The sequence below is a fragment of the Ostrea edulis genome, chromosome 6, assembly GCF_947568905.1.
Source record: "Ostrea edulis chromosome 6, xbOstEdul1.1, whole genome shotgun sequence".
NCBI lineage: Eukaryota > Metazoa > Mollusca > Bivalvia > Ostreida > Ostreidae > Ostrea > Ostrea edulis.
The window spans coordinates 41,888,901-41,898,574 of record NC_079169.1 but is presented as its reverse complement, the minus strand read 5'-3'; the positions used below and the strand labels follow the sequence as shown (position 1 = coordinate 41,898,574).

The 9,674-nt window shown below is 34.7% G+C and overlaps 1 protein-coding gene and 1 long non-coding RNA gene across 4 annotated transcripts in view; both read right to left on the bottom strand.

Annotated features, from left to right (window-relative positions):
• The window catches only part of LOC130046791 (uncharacterized), a 917-nt gene extending 559 nt beyond the window's left edge, over positions 1-358 (bottom strand). The window contains exon 1 of the long non-coding RNA XR_008795800.1: positions 158-358. This is a non-coding gene — a long non-coding RNA (uncharacterized LOC130046791). The remainder of the gene's footprint in view (positions 1-157) is intronic.
• LOC125683167 (uncharacterized) overlaps positions 1-9,674 on the bottom strand; it is an 85,216-nt gene that overhangs the window by 52,910 nt on the left and 22,632 nt on the right. The gene's annotated exons all lie outside the window — the stretch shown is intronic.

The window sequence follows — 9,674 nt, the reverse complement described above, 5'->3', positions numbered from 1 at the left end:
ACCCCCCTTAACGTGCCTGATCTCGATGATGCCTCTATGAAGGTAATAGAACGTTACTTAGCACCCCTAATCAATATATAGATCGATTAAATTATAAAAATTATGTTCTGAATTACGATCACCATGTTCTCTGATGAATAAGGAAAGATTAACAAACCGTGTAGAGTTATGCGATTCTGCGACACGTCCCCGAAGTGACTTCCGTATTTTCGCTGTCGTGCCTATTCGTTGACGTACCCCGTCTAAAGTAATTCTCATCAGTCTGAAATAAGCGGTTGCATTAGGAACTTTAGATCACATAAATGTAATAAGCCTAATGGCTTGAATTTACACTGAACATTTATAATTACAATACTCAATCTCATCTTACCTATAGAGTTCCGATCCTATGTACTTTCACATTCGCTGTCTTGCATACGTCAGACGGCTTACTCGAGTGTGACGTCACAGTCTTGTAAATATTACCGGAATCTGACTGTAGTGTAAAGCTTTATATATATATATTTTTAAAGTTATCTAAATATACAACATGGACAGTAATGTTAAGGATTGTTTATGTTTTTCGCTTTCTTCCGAGTGCAAGAAATCTGTGTTTTCCTTTTGATTGACGATCTACAAATTCGGGATGGTGAATACGACAGCGATTGCATGAGCGGATCAAAGATCTAATTTTAATTAGATTGGTGAATACGACTGATAGAAAATTTTCATTTCTACATGCGTGTATCAGCAATTTCCAGTAGGTCTAACTTTATGCATACACCAGCTTCCAAGGTATCACACCGGCAATTATTCTTGATGTATCTAATAAGGGGGGGGGGGGGGCAATATCATGGCATTTTTTCCCACCTGCACAATACTACCCTTAAATCACATGTATGTAAACAGCCCAAGTGCACCCCGACAAGTAGCCTGTTACTAACATCATAAAGCAGCGAGATAAAAAATTTAACTCATCTTCAGTAGTTTTACAAAACTGACCAAAACAACAATCTTTTGGAATGCATGGTTTTGAATATCTACCAGTTTGAATTTCTAAAGGGTGGGCAAATATTCTTACTACTCTCACATGGAAATTTCAAATGGTCTTATTAGTTTTAATTCATAGTTCTTTCTGATTTTACTGTAAAATAGTAATTTTCCATGTGTTTTTGAAGTTGCATATTCTAACTCTATCAATATAGTGATTCTTCAAGTAGTTGGAAAATATGCTTTCATTAATATCTATGATGATGGGAGATTTAATTTATATTTTAATTCTTAAGAGAAAAAATAATGGGAAATGAGAGAAATCAGGTGTGGAAAGTACATGTAATCATACTGCGTACAGAACTACAATGCAAGTTAATAATTTCGCAAATAAACGAGGAGAGGGAGGCGTGAGCAGGATCTACTTTATTGGTCGTTTGCCAACATTTTATAAATGTATTCTAACTTTTAAATTGCCTAATCTCCATATCGTTTTATATTTTACCTTAATTTTATTTATTTTTTCGCTTGAATATATTAAGAAGTGTGAATATTTCACTTTAATCGCTTTTCTTGTGAAATTTTTAACGTGAATAGCTTTTCACGTGAAATTCGTGTGAAAAATTTAACGTGAATTTCATGTGAATTGCTGTTCACGTGAAATTCATGTGAATATTTTAACGTGAATTTCATGTGAAAAGTGATTCACGTGAAATTCAATTCACGTGAATCACTTTTCACGTGAAATTTACGTGAAAGGTTCATGTAATTTCACGTGAACAGCATTTCACGTGAAATTCACGTGAGGCACATTTGCCTGTGATCTCTGTTGTGTCTAATGCTTTCACGGTGTTCAATTTAAATCATACGCTGACAGGTTTGTCACATATTTAGGCCCTATCTCTAGGCCTAGGTGTCGTACGTTTGTGTTCTTGTACGTGCAGTATGGCTCATGGGTGTCCGTAATGTAATTTTCTTTTATCTAAAACACTTTTCTGACCGGACATGACCTTTACTGATGTTTTGATTAAAAGGACTCGGAATGTACGCGGTAGTTACATGTTGTTAACACTCACATCACATGGCTGTATCGTATTGTTAAAAACTAGCAGGAACTAAAAATCACCAAGTCGGCGAGGAATGCAGAATTCGCGTGTTTTAAAATATTCGATTTCCCCAAAATTTGTAACTTGAGCATAGGTTAGCATTCTCTGAAAGAGCGTTAAAAATGTAATAATCATTCTGATCTACATAATTTTGTTCCAACTAGATCTGGCGACATAATTTTATTTTTTTCCATCTATGTCATGTCAGTGTTCATGTGACGTAGGCTATGGATTAGTAAGCTCCATAGTAAAGTTAGGATTTTTCTAACTTCAAGCCCGATCCCTAAAACTTACAGCAATCAATGAAAGTGGTTTATAGCTATTTGAAGCTTTAATGTTTAAACTGTTTTTCAAAAACCACCCTGTAATATTTCTTGAAATGGTAATTTAGTAATGTAAACGATGAATGAACCATGTTTGCAGAGATAGGAATTTTAGAAACCCTTTTACAATATGCATTTTTACAAGGTTTTTAACCCAGAGGCGGTCATTGGGCTCTCAAATTATCCGATACCCTATCTACTTCTTATGTCAAATGATTGCTGGAGTGTAAAGGTAAAACATATTGAAATGTTTAAAAAATCTGAAGGTTTTTGAAAACACAATGTTCCGGATATGGTAGGTTATGATTAGTTAAAATTTGACTACTATACGTGCATTTTCATCACCTTGAAACCAAGAACATGGTTCAGTAGATGAAAAATTATTGAAAACAGTCAAATGCAATACATTTTCTTCAATTCATATGGAAGAAACATATTTCTATCGTTTAAATAAAGACAGTGCCTTAAAATGTATGAATGTTAACACTGCTTGTTTTAAAGTGATATGTTTTATTTTTAGAAGTGGCTGTACTCTGGGAAAGGCCGCTAAATATAGTTTTCTTCGGGAATTTGGTCAATATACATCCTCGGCAAAATACATGTAAATCTTGATAGAAATCTGTAGCGTTTTCAATACTAAGACGTGGTATGGGGAATTACCTTAATATCCACGTTATATAGTAGCATTTTAGATTTATGTACACTAACACTATATACATGTTATGAAATTCATAGCATTATACATTATGATTTTAATAGGCCTAGTGGTTTGTGAATTAAATTTACGTGGTGTAAGACTGAAAATTAACGGGGGTGGGTGTGGGTGGGGGGATATATGTATCATGGAAACTTAGGGCCTAATGACTATTATTTAAAAGATAATTAAAACATAAGGGATTTTTCATTTGTATTGTATTTTATTTGTATATTTCTAAACATATATTCACTTTACCCTGTGTCTGGTTATAGCTGACAAGTCTTTGTTTCCATCGTCTGTCATTATTACTGATACTTTAAAAGCGCTTGATGTATTCCGGAATCGGAAACGAAAATACGCGGTCTCTTTTTAGATACCACATGAATAAACCACGTGATGCCTCGCAATCACTATACCTTAAATCGTGTCATAAAGTTTAATTCAAATAATCTATGGTATGTTTTTACTGTAATATTATGTGGTAACTATATTTATTGTGAATAATTATATACGTATATGCATAAACACATAATTAGTAGTCCAGTCGTTCTAGCCAAAAATATAGCGTAACCTCAAACTAATTGCAACAGAAATGTTTTTGTTTTCAAACGGTGAGTCAAGGGATGCTCTAGCGTATGTAAAAAATCGAAAGCACAAAACAAAGGGGAAACGTGTATTTTGGGGGCAAAATCGTACATTTAAATAGAAAATCACCAAAAACCGGGATTTATCATTTATCTTCACACATGAAAGAAATAAAAGAAACACAATTGCTATAATCATCGGGAACGGTGTTAACATTCACAAACTACTTTATTCATACCAAAATTTCAAATGAATTATTTTTTTATGAGGCGTAAAGCCTTATTTTGGAAGAAAATTGATGAAAATGAGAAGTGTTAACATGAAACTCGTAAACATTGATTCTGGCACAAAATGAGATACTATTCATATGAGACAGTTAAAGAAGTGATAATTAAGTGATAATTAATTCCTAAAAATTATTTAACAGTTTGAAATTTTAAAATCATGAGTGTGTCAGTGTCGGATTTAAGAGGGCGCAGCCCCCCCCCCCCCCCCCCCCCCCCCCCACCTAAGATTTTCAGAATTAAGGTAAATCATGGTCTTTTGCTTAGAAAATTTTAAACGATAAAAGAAGCAATAATTTCTTCCACTCTTGGAGAAATAAATGACAAAATCTTTTGATTTATTTAATTACTTTTATTGGTTTTATTGGGAGAACTTGCACCCCCCCCCCCAAAAAAAACTCTTAAAAATTAAATTTGCGTCATTTTATTGATTTCACTTTTATCCTAAATGACAGAAAATAGTAAAAATAACTACTTAGGAGACATATTTGAAGCCCTATAAAATCTGTAAAATCCATGCAGGAGTTCAAGGCGGCCCCAGCCTCATAAACTTGTCATAGATTTAGACACCAAATTTTCCTTTAAAAAAATTATTTTGTTGGGATTAGTGTAGTCACGGCGACATTTTTGATGCACTCTTTTGCCACGCATTGTTACAGCAAGTCAGTAATTATAATGACATACATCATATCGTATAAATGCGAATTCAAAAACACCCGATCCATCGGATCTATATGTCACTGTGATAAAGAAATAACAGCAATACAAAGACAATAATTACGCATAGTGTTTTCTGTAAATAAAAGAATGCCTGTAAATATAAGCGGAATGTATAAACTGGGTGGTTTGCCGAGGGAAATTCGTTAATAAAAAATAATACAATCTAAGCTGACATACACAATGTGGGGTACAAGTAGTAAAAATGTGTTCTGAGATTTAAGTATGCAGTACAAGGTAGTAAAACGTGACTCATCTTCTACACAATCTGTTAAAAGTGATTGATTGTATATTGTTTAACGTCCCTCTCGAGAATATTTCATTCATATGGAGACATCACCATTGCCGGTGAAGGGCTGCAAAATTTAGGCCTATATACTCGGCGCTTATGGCCTTTGAGCATGGAGGGATATTTATCATGCTACACCTGCTGTGACACGGGGCCTCAATTTTTTCGGTCTCATCCGAAGAGCTGCCCCATTTATTCCCCCACGGGAACACAATCTAAAGAACACATATATAGTACATATTCTGTCTTCTAATTCTTCTCCTTTGTATCGTCCCGTTTCTATTCAAATTGAAAGTATACCACATCTTCATAGTGCAAGTAAAGATCTTAGATATTTTGGAATGCTCGTGAAAAATTAATTTTCGGTTCTAAAATCTGTTCTAATATTTTTATATAAATATAACTTTATAGTTGATTTACTTTTACATATACTAGCCACTACTTCTTATAGTTATGAAGCAATTTGTTCTGAAATCACCAGTGTCACACAATAGTAACCTATTATACATTTTCTTTAGAATTTAAAGATTCAGATAATGACTTCATTTGTGATGTCCAGTTAGACTTATTATATTGATTCACACATGTTTAGTAATGTTGTCCATTGATAGTAGACGATTCCAGTATCGTATAGTTTATACAGTGTCAGCGTTAAGGATTCTTCCATCCGAATTCGCCATACATGTAGTGCAGGTAAAGGAATGAATCTGTGATAATGACGAAGTTCGCGATTCTGAACCATCTCAATGTTGTGGTAGTTTCGGAGACCCCATACCTCAGTTCAAAACAAGTTAACTGATTTAAATTAGCAAATTGACGACTTTCCCCTCTCTCGATTTTTCTCGATATTTTATATGATCATTATAAGCATATTCCACTACAAGTTTCGCAAAAACCATTTCTGTTGCAATTAGTTTGAGGTAGAATGACTGGACTATAGTGTTCGAAATTAACCATAGACCGATAGACCGAGTCTATGTCAAATGACACAGGTCTATGCCAATTGTAATAGAGATAGACCAAATTCTCTACGCCGATTTTCTGGGTGTAATGCAATAGAGTTATCCCAAAAGTCGACGTCTAATGTTATGAGGAAAGGAGGGCATAGAAATGGAAAGTAAATATGCTTTCTAAGTACATTAAAAGTAAATAACAATGTTTTAAATTTGTGTTGTGGTTTTTTCCCCCAATGTACGGTCTATGCCAATTCGATGAGGTCTATGTCATCTTGTTTTGACATAGACCCGTGGACTATACCGAGTTTTAAACCAATTTCGAACACTGATTACGCGTAACGGTGACATTAATTATGCTGCACAAAAACTGTTTGTTTCCTATTTTCCAAATATCTTGTATTTCAAAATGCATAAATTTGACATCAACTGACAAATTTACATACAATGAAATCTACATTTATAAATATGGAAGACATACATGTAAATTCATTTAAGAAATAAATTTCAGTTTTGAAAATACAAATACTGCTAGCGCTTCATGAAGAGTACTCCTACGTAAGGCATTTCATACCCTCGTGTATTTTTACTAACCATTCAAAAATTATGGCTAAGGTTAAAGATTTTCAAAAGTAGGTCAAATTTCAAAGGTGAAGAATTTCATGTAAAGAAAGGTCTTGTCACAAGGAGCACAGATGTGAAATGTGAAAACCCTATCAACATGCATTCAAAAGTTATGGCAAAGGTTCAAGATTTGCTGACAAACAGACGGATGGACCAAAAACTATATATATGCGCCCCGAATATCCGATTACGGGGGCATAAAAATGAAATTGAACATTTGCTTTTCAAAAGCATTATTCTTGTATTGATATTCAGAATCTTTCTGAAAAAGGGGAGTGTTGACGAGAGTGCACATTAATTTTGTATCACTATCAACATTGATTCAATAATTATAATAAAATTTAAGGACAATATTTTTTCTTTTTTATTTCACTAATGGAACATAAATTTCTAAGGTACTTCATACATCGTGCATTCTGGACTCTCATATTGTGCACGTGCACGCTACTTTGTATTATTCTAATTTACATAGAGGCTTTTCTTCACTGATTAAATCAACTAATATAACCACAGGCACTCGACGTTTTACATATCTATAATTAAAAAATTGTCTTCCTGTAAACATAATATTCACAAGGTATATCACGCCGCCATCTTGGTTTTCTTTTTTATCAGCTGCATCGCTTGAAAATTTCGGAGAAAAGTTCGATATAATATGATAATTAGACCCCTACTGTTTAGAAGCAACTCTGTCAAGGTCTTACCTCTCGCATCGTCATGGTGAACTGGAAATAAAGTACATTTACCGGTTATAATCAACCGTCAAACATCGTCTACTGCTTCTAAAATGCGAAAAATCGCCAAAAGGTGACCGGAAGTTGACATATTTATTCAAATGAGACTTCCCTTGCTAATGTACCCTCTGACCCTTGTGCGGGGGGGGGGGGGGGGGGGGGGGGGGTGCTCTGATTGCAGGGTAGTTGCAGTCCTGCAAACAATAAAACTCGGGCACAATTGTGTGGTTTCGGGACAGGCTGGCACGGGAAATTTAGTAAATATATCACATTACCAAATTAAATAACATTGGAAATGTTCATGACCCCCCCCCCCCCCCCCCCCCCTGCTTCGACTCCAACCCACGTTTTGTCACCCATTGTGACAACACTGAAAATTTACAGATAAGCAGGACAAGGCATTTGGATGTATAAATGTCACTGTGTACGTTTGAGAGTATACCCACGTGTAGGCGCGCGCGCGCGCGTGTGTGAATTCAGCTTTGAAGTTTTCTTATTACGTTATGACATTTACTTTCAACTAGGCTATTTTTAATACAACGAATGCATGATTAAGTGAAGTTATCATGTTTAACATTGTAAAAAAAATAAAGTTTTTATAGTGTTCAAGATCTACCCCCCCCCCCCCTCCCCTATTACCTCGCCCTCTAGAACATATTTACTGCTAATTATAATATTTACTAAATTTGATTTTATCGACCAATGAAAAACGGACTATCCCAACATTATGTCAACTTACGTCCACCTTTCAGCGATTTCTCGTATTTGAGAAGCAGTAGACGATGTTTGACGGTTGATTATAGCCGATAAATGGATTGAATGATTGATTGAATATTGTATGACCCGATGTTCATGCATTATTTTAGTACATAATTACTTTAAAGCAGATTAATTACTTTATAAAGTTATTAACTTTCCCTTAATTACATGCTTGAAAACATCTGCATGTAAAAGAAAACAGTGCGAATATTATTTAGAAAGTAAATATAGTGGCTACATATATAAATCATCCCATAATAGACGTCTATAAATAGACCCACGCGCGTCAGGGGAATCCCAACATGATGTATTAACTCATACGCAACTGTCTAGTTTTAAGGCTGAAAGAGCGTAAAACAACGAATTACTAAGAGGTATTTGATATTTTTATATCTATTTAACTTATGGTACGGCACTGTTATAACAAAATACACAGCTTTACACAGATAAAACCAGCGATGATCTGAAAGTTTGAACTGGTCACGTGACTGTCACTTGAAATGGCAGAGTACGTGACGCGGTTATTTGTAAACATCGATTTAAAATCAAATTATTTGGATTAAAACAGGTGAAATAATTTATGATATGTCGTACAATCTCATAACTACATACGTGCAATGATTTAATAGCGTTTTTACGAGATGGAAAAAAATATTGTAATTCGGACCATACAGCTTTAACGTCCCTCTCGAGAATATTTCACTCTAGCTGCAATAATGTAGTCCTCTCTGAATTTTTTTTTTTTTTTTTTTTTTTTTTTTAGGGAGAGGGCTACAACTCCTTAAGATCTCCGTAATGGTGCAAATGCGGGAGTGATTCACTCCCGCAACATTTGCGCTCATTCTAAACATTTCCTGACTTTCTTTACGTAAATAAAATGATATTCTATGTTTCTTAGTCAATATATAAATTTACAACCTGCAACTTTAGATTTGTGAGGCTCTATTCTACCGTTTTCAACAATTTCGATAAATTCCAATTCTTCGATTCATATTTGTGCGCCATGTTTGATGTACTGAAGTTTCAACTTCCGGTTGTCAAGTCATTTGCATATGCCATATAAGGTAGTATTTACATCAATGGACAAGTATGGAGGCGAAACTATTTTGTCGGTATTAAAAAGGTTTGAATTTAATATCAAGTTAAAAACCGAACAGCAGAGTGTAAATTCTTTCTGCTGTATGAATTTACAATATGATTTTCCTTTCTTTGTCGAAGTGTCTCGAGTAACTACATGTTCGCGCTGATTGTCAATGTTTAGGCTTTTCATTAGATCCACCTACGAGATCTCGCGATAACAAGCATGGCGGAGCAGACGAAGAATTTTGCATGCTGTACATTATATTTAATGAAAAACACCTTTATTAGACATGCCCGAGCACAAAGTTGGTACTCCTTTTGGTGTAAACAACATTTGGGACTAATACATAGAGTTTATTATCGGTTATTCATAAAATTATTTTGCACCATTACGGAGATCCTATGGAATTGTAGCCCTATCCCGAAAACGTCAGAATAAAAAAAAAAATGGATAGGGCTACATTATTGCAGCTAATTTCACTCATATGGAGACGTCACCACTGCCGGTGAAGGGCTGCAAAATTTAGGCCTATGCTCGGCGCTTATGGCAATTG